General features: G+C 35.9%; 1 pseudogene; it reads left to right on the top strand.

The window, feature by feature from the left end:
* The first annotated feature begins 4,484 nt into the window (after positions 1–4,484).
* LOC119535128 lies at positions 4,485–10,792 on the top strand (annotated as a pseudogene).
* Positions 10,793–12,041: the final 1,249 nt, after the last annotated feature.

Genomic DNA, 12,041 nt, shown 5'->3' with positions numbered 1-12,041 from the left:
GCACACTTAATAGTCTCCAAATGTGTTTTTGGGGAAACCAACCTGTGATAATAATCCTTGAGCTGGGATATACTTTCAAAGGCAAATAATTACTAATTCTGGATAGGATATCAACTTGAACATGACTGTCTAAACACCTCTGTCCACTGCCTCAAGATGATTCAAATAATGTTCAGTAGAATATAAAAATAACAGAAAGTATTCACCATATACTATAATTAGACCATACAGGATATTGGCAAGTATATATCATTAACTTAAAATAAAATTCTAAAAACTCAAGTAATTATGAGCCAGGAATGCAAGCAGAATTCAGTATTAGAAAATCTAATAGTATTAATAACCATAGTAATATATTATGAGAGAAACACCATATGATTATATTGGTAGATACAGAAAATGCTTTAAAAGCAATTCTACATTAATTTTTAATTTAAACAACCATAAATGAGAAACAGAAGGGAATTTAACATAATAAAAATATATTTACTAAGATCCTAAAAAAAATCTTACAAAATTTTAAAGCTTCAGACATGTTTTCTTTAAAGGTAAAAACAAGATAATTGTATTGATTTTTCTACTGCTTTGTAACAAATTGCCACAAAATCAGAGCTTTACAGTAATATCCATTTATTAGTTCACAGTTTTGTAGGACAGAAATCCAGGTGGGCTCAGCTGATTTCAGTGCTTAGGGTCTCTCACAAGACTAAAATCAAAGTGTCAGCTGGCTGGGCTCATATGTGGAGGATCTGGGGAATAATCTGCTTTCAGTCTCATCCAAGTTGTTGGCAGAATTCGGTGCTATGTGGCTGCAGGATTGAGGTTCCCATTTCCGTGGTGGCTGTCAGCTGGGAGCTTCTCTCAGCTGCTACAGGCTGCCTGAATTCCTTTTTACATGGTCCCCCTCCATCTGCAAGGCAGCAATGAGGTATCAAGTATTTGTTGTGCTTTGAATGGCTCTAATTTCTTCTGCCACCAACTAGAGAAAACGATACTGTTAAAAGGGCTTATGTAATAAGATTAAGCCCACCTGGATCATCTCCTTATATTATGGCCACTGTGCCATATAACATTACATAATCATGGGAGTGGTATCTCTCATCACATTCACATGTTCAGAGAATTAGGGCATAGAGTCCTAGGGACCATTTTAGGAATTGTGCCTATCATAACAAAGATGCCCATTGTTATCTTATAGCAAACATTTTATTAAGATTCTACTTAGTGTAATATGGAAAAAAGGAAAAAGAAAAGGAAAAAGCAGAAATGATGATGGAAAATATTGAATTAATCCATTTGTGTGAGTTTCTGGAGTAAATGGAATTTATCTATAATGATGGAAATCAAATCATTGGTTGTTTCTATGGAGGCTGAGACTGGGAAGGAATGCAAGGGAAATTCCCAGAGTGATGAGGATATTCCATATCTAGATAGGGATATGGGTAAAAATTTATGCATTTATCAACACTTCTTGAAGTGTCCCCCTGAGAACTCTTCCTTTGACTGTTTGCCACTGGGTTTTCAGTAAATAACCACTCATTTCTTAAAAAATGAAATTTTCAAAATTATTTAAAATGAATAGAATATTTTAGAAAGATAGGAGGCGATGAAATTGCTATGTGACCTTTGGACATCTCCCATTATACTTCATCACATGCTCACTTGATTACTGTGGCCAGAGCTTTGTCTAAGAGTACATGATGGGGATAAAGTCAGAAAATCATTGATACATTTGAAAACTAAATTTTGAGTTCATGCTACATTCTTGTGCAGTGGATACACAGGGATGAACAAAACAAATGGGTTCCTAGCTGTTGTAGAACTAACATTCAAGTAGAGACAAGATAAGTCAACAAATAAATTTTAAAAATTATAATTTCAGTTGACGACATTTAGTTACTATGAAGAAGTGGAAATATAATGGCCAGTGACAAAGGTGGGAGCAGGTAGCTCTACATTATCTGGCATGATGGGAAGTCCTCTTGGAGAAAATAAACTTTGAGCTAATAACTGAATGAAAAAAAAAAATGAGAATTTAGGGATTTATGCAGAGGAAAAATGGACAAATGCCTGGAGGAGAGAAGGAGCCTGGCTTTCCATGGAAGAGAAAGAATAGTAGTATGTTTGAAAGGCAGTGAACAAGGCAAAATGTGGTAAAAATGAGATCAGAAAAGTGACAGGGACTAAAATGTATATCTTTTATAAGTCTCAAATATATCACTCTGGCTACCCTTTGGAGAACGTCTTTAAAGTGGCAAGAAAGAAACCAGAAAGTCTGCTTAGACAAAGGCAATAGTCTGGCAAACCATGATACTGGCTTCCACTAATCTAGGGAAGACTGATTAGAAAAGCTACAGCTTGGGAGACTGAGAGCTGGCAGCATGAGGGTAGCAGAAGAAAGGATAGAAATCAAAGATGCCTCCTAGTTTTTTGGCCTGAAAAATAGTTGGATGACGGTACCATCAAATGAAGGGTGGGGATGGACGAGAAGTGGACTTGGGAAGGAAGAAAGCAGATATCAGTAATTCTGTTTGGAGCATGTTAAAGTTTGATATGCCCATTACCACCTCAGCAAGCATGCTAAGCAGGAATTACCCAAGGTGGGAACTCAGGGGAGATGTGATTAAAACTCACAATCAACTCCATACAGCATGTCCAGTTGGTATCTGACAATATTTATAAGGAAGTCATCAGGAATGGTTTTTGTATCCCCATGTAGTTCCTTCCATAAAATGAAGTCAAGGAATAGATATTTTATGACCGTTTTAATCACTAACATTACCAAGAATTAGGGGTGTGTGTGTTTGAGTGTATGATTTGGGCAGATAGAAACAAAGTGTTTGGTGAACATATGAAGAATTTTTTTAAGTAGACATTGCAATACCAATTGCTCCGAACCTGTTTTAAAGGAAGTCTTTTCATGTAGCAAACTTACTCAAATGCCATACTCACAAAATCAAAGGGTCCAGTGTACACTCTTCCAAATATCAGTTAGAAATATTTGTTCTTTTCCTTATGAAAGTGAAGGAGATGAAAGTGATGGCATTGTCATGTTCAAATATTTTACAAACATATGGTCAAGACTTGGTAGACCATTTCCATGAGGTATATACTATTGTAATAAAACATAATTTTTAACCCTGTTTCAAAGACTGCATAGCATTTTATATATGCTTTGTAAAACAGTCCTAAAATTGTCTCCTGGCAGTGTGTCTATACAACATAATGAGAAATTCTTATAAAAGGCTTAAAGATAACTTTTCCTTTGACTATGAACATTCTATATTGAATAATAGTTGAATAAAATATAAGCCTGTAATTTTTTACAGTGTAACCAGAATTTGTTAGTTCTTTGCTGGTGTGATCTTTGTAAACAATTTTCTGAAATGTGTTCCCTGAGGCTAGATACTACTGTTTCTTCCTCTTTTTCTAAAGAGAAATAAAACAGCATGGGCTGCAAAATTCAGTATCCCTTATTCTTGGCTAGATTTAGCCTGCTGTAACTTTTGAAATTTTTTTTTTTTTTGTCACTATAGTCAAATATCTATTAACACTTCCATTCAAAAGTGCTTATGCCCATGGTTTATATATTTAGGTCCTACACATGTTGTGGCACGTGCCCAGTAAGAGACTCTCCTGGTTTTCTTCAAAAACTTCCATCTGGTTATGAAGTGTTCAATGCTAAATACAGTAAATAAGCTGTAATTATGTGTTATGCACAATTCATTATGCGTCTTCATTTTGAAACATTAAGCAACAAAACAATGTGCCTTCTCCAAGGAACTTGCCATCTGCGTTTTGCACATCAGCTTAGAAACAGTGAATGTGAAAGGTAATGTGATGATAATGAAAATGAGAGTTGTTATAGACCTTATAAATTACCCAAATTATCCTGTGTTACTATCACATTGCTGTTTGTATATACCACCTTTAAGAACTCTTGAGACCAGGAAAGAGATGGGTGCATGCCACTGGAAGAGCAGAGGCAGCCACAAAACATTCCCCTATACCCCTTTGTCTTGTTTTTACCCATTTTCCTTTTGTTTTTTTACGCTTTGACTGCCCTTTCCTTTCATGAATTTCCTTCTGCTCCCTCCCTATTCTTGCCCAAGCACAAAACTGCATGTGTTATTAGCAGGGTAGGTGGGTGGTAATTGTTGCTCTATTTTCTACCTGCAGTCCTGGACCATTGTTGGTGGTGATTTTACCAGCTGTTTTGTTGTAAAAATGTTTATCATCTGCATGCAGCTAAACATCCACATATGGAAACAAAACCCTGTAAGAAGTTTCAATAGGAAGAATTTTATCTTTACACTATAATTTCCACATCAGTTCTCCTGTTAAGGAGAGAACAGTATGTAGCTCTTCTAGTCTTCCCTTTGGAAATTAGGGTCTATAACACTGGGTTTTACTGTTGACAGAAATTACAGAAATATTTATGAAATTATTTTCAGTTTTTGCTCAAACTGTCAGTTTTTGAGACCATGAAATCATTAGTTATAATTTATTTTCTTATTTTTCAGATCCATGAATAATCTGATTAATAGATTTTAGGGACATTAGCTTATCAGGATAGAAACGTGACCATAGCTGTATTTTATAGCCTTGTTCCTATGGGTAAATACAAAAGGATTTTACAGAATTTATGACCTGTCACAGTGTGCCATGCAGACAGCTGTTTCCTGCACATTCCAGGAACATGATGTTACAGTTTGGTGGCAGAGAGAGGTGACAGGAGCAAGTAATGATGAGGTCACTTCTCAAACATTAAAATATAATTGTTTTCTCTTATTCTTCAGCTGTCTCTCATCCTGCCAACTATTCTACCTTACTGCTTTCGGTGTAGGAAATCCAGCTTATTTTGTCATGTAAAAAGTTACCTACGGGCCCAAGTCTCTTGATACATTAAGCTGAGTTTTTGAACTCAAAAGCTCTCTTTTTCTCCCTCATAAATGTATATGCTTGAAAAATCAAAAAGGTTTTAAGAATGATATCTTGCTATGAGTTATAAAAATACCTTTAGATAGTAAACTGATTTTCCTGTTTTCACTGAATTATTTTATGCCTCCTTTTTCCCTGGAGCAAATACGTGCTTCCTGAAGTAATAAAGACCCTTAATTCAATGGGTGATGGTATGTGAAGCAATAATAAAAATCCATGACAGAATAGCCTCTGAACATGGTATTATACTCTGGGCCATGAACATCGCCATAACCCAGAGAGCCAATAGAATCATCCTATATGAAGATCTCTTTGCTATTCATCCCGATGGACCCAGAAATCTACAAGTTTGGGTAAGTGATCCCTAAAAAGTTCAGTGCAATTAATTACTTAACTTCCACTGATTTCCTGTTTATGTTGCACCTCTAAAGAACAGTGTTTTTCTAACAGAATCATAATATTTTTATTACAAATAATCCATTAGGAAAAATTAAAATTGCAGGATTTTTCTATAGTTTATATTAACTAAGCAGTGTTTAATTGATTTGTTTTAAGAAATTATAATATTGCAGTATAAAATTATGGTATGGTAATGAATATAGTTTTTAAAAATATGCACATGCCATGAATATTCTGATATTACTCCTGATGTCAGGCATCATTTTTAGGTGAGACTTATCAAAAAAAGATAGTAAATAATATTTTCACATTTTTGCATATTTAAAAATTCTATTTTTAAAATTCCATGGAGTGAGCAATTGATCATTTTCTAAGTTCTCATGCTTTATAGTGTTGCAACCTTAATTTAAGGTGAACAGAAAGTCAGTTTTGAAGGTGTCCAAAAATCGAATACACTAGGCCTTCTTTTATTCATCTCTTAATTGTATATTAATGGAGATTTTACATTAAACATCATTGATAAGCCTCAACATTGTTAACTTTTCCTAAGAATATCCCTGACAGGTAGTGAAAGTAACCAATTTAAGTTCTGTTTATTATATCTGATGAAAATAATAAAGAATAACCACATAATTGAGAGATTAGCAGCAGGGGATGAATACTACAAAGGAGATAATAATACATAAACTAAGTGTTAAGAAATTTAATCAAGAGCAATACAGACTGAACTTATGAATTATGTGACTTTTTAAACTTATTATTTTGAAAGAATTTCAACATTATGGGACAGTAGCAAAAATAATAAAAACCAAAACAGAGAACTCCAAAATACCTACTACCCAGATACCCAGATTCACTAATGTGTTAGCAATTTCCGTAGAAACAGAGCTGACAGGAGATACAGGCTACACACACACACAGATACACACATATATGTTATCTCTCTCTCTATATATACACATATTTATATATTTATATATATATATAATGGGAACACATATATATGTATGCTGTCCCTGTTTGTTTGTTTGTTTGATAGGAATTGGCTCATGCTGTCATGGCAGTTGGCAAGTCCAAATTCCACAGGACAGACTGCAAACTGGAAACTTTGTGAAAGGTGATTCTGAAATCTGGCATGTTCAAACTCTGTAGGGTAATTTGCAAACTGCAAGGTCTTACTGAATGTGAAATTGTATTCCCCTGGAGGCGCTCCTGGCTGAGGAAGAGGCAGAAATTCTTTCTGACATCTGAAATACTGTTGTCACCCTAATACCTCCAACTGATTGAAAAGGAGATGTCCCTTATTGCTGATTGTACATGCAATCAACCAAAGATTTAATCAATTGACTAATGGTGTAAATCCATCTATGAAATGCCCTCACAGTAACAATCTAGCCAGTGCTTGCTTGACCGAACAACTGGACACCATAACCTAACCACGTTGATACATGAAATCAAACATCACAGTCCACCCCTTGTCAACTTAGCATACATACAATCTCTTTAAACTATATTCATTTACCAAATAAAGACAATAACATAGTCATACATGCACTTAACATGATTCAGCTGTCCTGTATAAAACCAAAAATGTACACACCCTTTCCCCAGAAGAGGATGCAAGTCTTAGGGTGATATTCACTTTTATATTTGATATCCTTCATGTTAAATACTATGGTGAAAGATAATACAACTTACGTTATATGATAAGGAGATAAGAGAGGAAAGAAAACAAAGATATTTATCATATGCACACATATTCATTAAAAATAAGGAAGAAATACTCATTACAATTTAGAATCCTCATTTCTTCAACTGGTCATGTGGTATGACAACTGGTATTTATAATCACCTTCTTCCACCACCTGTTCCATATTCCCTTCACTCTAGCAAGCATGGTTCTTTGATTTGGTGATGTGACCCAAATCTTCATTCCTGAAGGGTCTTGAACATTAGGAGTCCTTCCTGGATTGGATTGTTGTAGTTTTTTAGTGACTTTAATCACAGGGCAGGGTAGTTCTAAGAGATGCCCTAAGAGATCTCCTGTATTCCAGACATATTCTTCCTTACCTCTATTGTGTAGTAGCAGTTCAATTTCCCCTTGGTAATCAGGATCAGTTGCCAAAGCAAGTACAGTAACTCCCTTCTTTGCTTGTTCATTCAGAGGCATGAAGCATCCAAAGTGATCAGGTAGCAATCTTAACTTCCAGTTCAATGGAACCATCATTGTGTCTCCTGGCGGAAGCATGCCTTTGTTTGGAACTAAGACCTCTAGACGAGCAGATCTTAAGGTCATAGGTGCAGGAAGCAAAAATTTTTCTAGTTGGTCACTCCTATTTTCACCCCTTGATTTCTAGACCCATGAATCCTGGCACTGGGGAAAACAGCACCATAGATTGGATGCAGATTCAGAACATATTCAGCCTCCTGGAGAACATTGTTCCAGCCTGGTAAGGTATTTCCACCCAGTTTGCACCATAAATGAGTGTTCTAAAGGCTATTCCACATTTCAGTCAATCCAGCTGCTTCAGAATGATGGGTAACATTGCAAGACCAGTGTATTCCATGATCATGGGTCCCTTGCCGTGCTTCATTGTTATGAAGTGAGTTCCTTTATGATAACCAGTGCTGTGTGGAATACCACGACAGTGGATAAAGTATACTGCAAGTCCACAGATGGTAGCTTTGGCAGAAGCATCACATAAAGGGAAGGAAAATTCATGTCCAGAATGTGTCTATTCCATTGAGAACACAACATTGCTTATTCTATGATGGAAGTGATCCAAAGTAATCAACCTGCCATTATATAGCTAGCTGATCACCTCAGAGAATGATGGCATACTAGGGATTGAGTGTTGGTCTCTGCTGCTGGCAGATTGGGCACTCAGCAGTGGCTAAAACCAGGTTGGCTTTAATGAGTAGAAGTCCTTGTTGCTGAGCCCATGTAGACTTTTCATCCTGGCTTACCACCATAGCTTCTTTTTTTTATGAGTCCAATATTTATGGACAATGAGAGGAGTGGTTGAAGAAAGAGGCTATCTGGTATCTCTAGAATGGGTCCTCCCATCCACTTGATTATTAAAGTCCTCCTCTGCTGAGGTCACCCTGTGGCAAGCATTCACATGGGAATCACATGATTTTTGCCCATTCAGAAAGGTCTATCTACATACTTCCCCGTAGACTTCCACATCTCTAATTTTTCAGTCACATATATATATATATATATATATATATATATATATATATATATATTCCTTTCCAGTCCCATCCAGCCAAACCACTGCGTACAGTCCATGAATTGCTATACAAATGCACCTCCAGCCATTTTTCCTTCCAAGCAAAAGGAATGACCAGGTGCATTTCTGGAAGTTCTTCCCACTGGAAGGATTTCCCTTCACCAGTGTCTCTCAGGGATATTCTGGAAAGGATCTGTAGTGCTGTAGCTGTCCACTTTCAGAGGGTGTCTGCATATCACACACAACCATCTACCATCTCTCCACCAGGCTCAAGTTTTTTCTCATCACAAATTACATCATTACACATTGTATGTCTAAAACCTTAGATTAATCAACACTGTTTTATATTTTATATATTTTTTTATTTTGTATATTGTAAGAAATAAAAAGTGGAATTACAAACAAAAAGTAGAACCATACTGGTATTTATATTTACCTATGTAGTTAACAGAAAATCTTTCATCATATGGCTTCAAACTGTTTTCTAGTATACATTCTTTTCAACCTGCAGAACAACCTTTAGCATTTCTTTTAGTGCTTGTATAGTGGTGATAGCCACTCTCAGCTTTCATTTATCTGGGAATGTCTTAATCTCTCCCTCATTTTTGAAAGACAGTTTTGCTAGATATAGAATTCTTTTTTTTTCCTTTCAGCATATTGCATATGTCATCCCACTTCTTGCCTCCATTATTCCTAATGAAAAATTGGCAGTTAATCTTCCCATGTACATGATGTGTTGCTTCTCTCTTGTGGCTGTAGAATTCTCTCTTTATCTTTGCCATTCAACATTCTGATTATAATGTGTCTCAGTGTGGATCTATTTTGGCTCTTTCTGTTTGGAGGTCATTAAGATTCTTGGAGATATAGATATAGATACAGATGATATAGATATAGATATCTTTCATTAAATGTGGAAAATTTTCAGTAATTATTTATTTGACTATTCTTTCAGCCCCTTTCACTCTTTCTTCTCTTTCTCGAACTCCAATAATACATATATTGGTATCCTTGATGCTGTCTTTCTGATCTTTATTCTTTTTCTTTCTGTTCCTCACAGTGAATATTTTCAATTATCTTTTCTTCAAATTCAGTAATTCCTTTTTCTACCATCTCCAAACTGCTGTTGTACTCCACTAGGGAATTTTTATTTCAGTTATTGTTGTCTTCATCTCCAGTATTTCTGTTTGATTCCTTTTTATGTTTTCTATCTCATTATTAAAATAATATTTTTGTTCACCTATCATTTTCTTGATTTCCTTTATTTCTTTGTCCATATTTCCCTATAGCTCACTGAGCATATTTAAGACAGGTTTTAAAAATTCTGTCTCATATATCCTAGGTATGGTTTTCTTCATAGATGGTTTATAATATTTTATCTTGCTCCTTTACAAGGCCATCATTTCCTGGTTCTTTGTATATATTTTAATCCTTTGTTTCACTCTGAATGTTTTGATTTTTAATATGTTATCTCTGGAATTTTTCAGTAAGGTGTCAGTTCCTTAAGCTTGAATCCAGCTAGTGTTATATGGTGATTTACTTGAATACCATGAACTAACCAAAAACTAAGAAAGAGAAGAGAAGGGAAGGGGAGGGGAGGGAAAGGGAGGAGAAGGACTTTTGCTAGTCTTTGTAGATTGCCTTGTATGAATGCTCCCCTTCAAAGCTTAGCCTGCCTTAAAAGAATTTAAAGAAAATATAGAGCCTATGTCTCATGCCAAATTATGATCCTGGGGTGTTCTGCAGTTACCTAGCAACTTGTCAGGTTCCCTGGGGCTTCCAGGGCCCAGGCTGGGCTCTAGCCAAGTGTCTGTTCAGAACCCCTTTCCTCTGTAGCCTACTCTGGGCCTTTTGCATCCCAGGTGCCAGGGCTGAGGAGCCCAGAGCCAGCTTCTCACATCCTGGCAGCACAGGCCTGGATAAGAACACAGTTCATGACCAAGAGCATATCATGGAGCATCTAGAAAGTGTCATCAACATACCAGAGGCAGAGATGTCCCCACAAGAACTGCAACTTCATTATTTTGAAATGCATGATTATGATGGCAATAATTTCCTCCACAGTCATCATTCATGTCCATAAGGAGGAAGGAAGTGAATAGACACTACCAATGAACAAAGATGATCTGATTAACTTTATGTATGATGTTTTGAGAGATAATGATAAAAGCAATGATGGATACAGTGACTAAGCTGAATTTGCAAAATCACTGCAGTAGATGCTATTTGGTTTTCTCATAGTTACGTGCAAACATGACCCATAATAATGTGAATACTTTTAGTTATGCAGAATTATTTATTCTTGCAGCATTTTGGTAAAAACCTGTAGCAAATTGTTACACTGGAGTGATGAACAGAAACCAAGAGAAATCAGAGAAGAGGAATGGGATACATGGTAATCACTATGTACTGCTAAACCTCTTAGTGGATAAGAGTCTGATTAAAGAATCCTTTTAGGAATATTGGCTAATTGGAGCTGAGTCCTTAGGAACTTCAATTTGACTGTAGAATACTACTAGCCTCTCCATTTTAATTCATGCTACCTGAAAAGTAAGGCAACAAGCTCTGCCAAGAGGACACACTTTTCATAAACAGAAGGAATGGAGTGAACACCAAATGTCTCTCCTTGTTCCCTCTTCAAGTAAATGTGGTCAGTACTCTGGAAGTTCGCTGACCTAAAGGATTACTTTCTCTGGGCAGGTGGATATTTGTAAGGCTGCTTCAAAGCCACAATATAAGAATGTCAAGCATTGAGTTTAGTTGGCCACCAAGTCCAAGATTTTGGATCCTCTGGCATTTTGAAAATGATACAGCACTGACCTAAGTAAGTAACCTTTTTCAATTTTTCAGTATTTTATAAAACTACTGGCACATCCTTATACTTAATGTCTTCAACTTGGGAGGATCGTTGCATAAAAATGCTCCCTACTCTAGTCAATAGCAAATGTTCTGCTTCCTTAATATTTCTATTTAACTCTTGTTTTCTAACATTTTATTTTTGTGGTTTAGAAACTATTAAGAATGTAAAGACTTTACTCTTTCTGCTTGATATGGTGGGGGTAAAACTACCAGCTGGTCTAGCACAGGTGAGAAGTAAAAAAGATCATTCACCAAACACAATGATTAACCTGCTACAAGTTATATTTCAAAAGAAATGTTGTTTAAGTGACCTCTGCTAGCCTGGATACATGAATTCTTTCAGACGAATAAAATTAGAAAAAGAGGCTTAACAACTCTTAACAGTATAAATCTCATAGTCGTTGAAAATTAGAAGCAGCAGATTGTAATTCAGTTAATTGGATATGATGGGCACAGTGTAATAGAAACCCAAAATGATGGTTGGCTGAATGGGATAAAGAAATTGCATAGAATTTGCTGTAAGATACAGACTTATTTTCTTTATTAAATTATTCTTATAAGAAAACATGTATTTGTAAAAATGGTTTCCTGTGTCAAGTATTTGTGCAT

The sequence above is a fragment of the Choloepus didactylus genome, chromosome 5, assembly GCF_015220235.1.
Source record: "Choloepus didactylus isolate mChoDid1 chromosome 5, mChoDid1.pri, whole genome shotgun sequence".
NCBI classification, from domain to species: Eukaryota; Metazoa; Chordata; class Mammalia; order Pilosa; family Megalonychidae; genus Choloepus; species Choloepus didactylus.
Note: the sequence above shows the minus strand (reverse complement) of the source record. Positions and strands in the feature narration are given on the sequence as shown.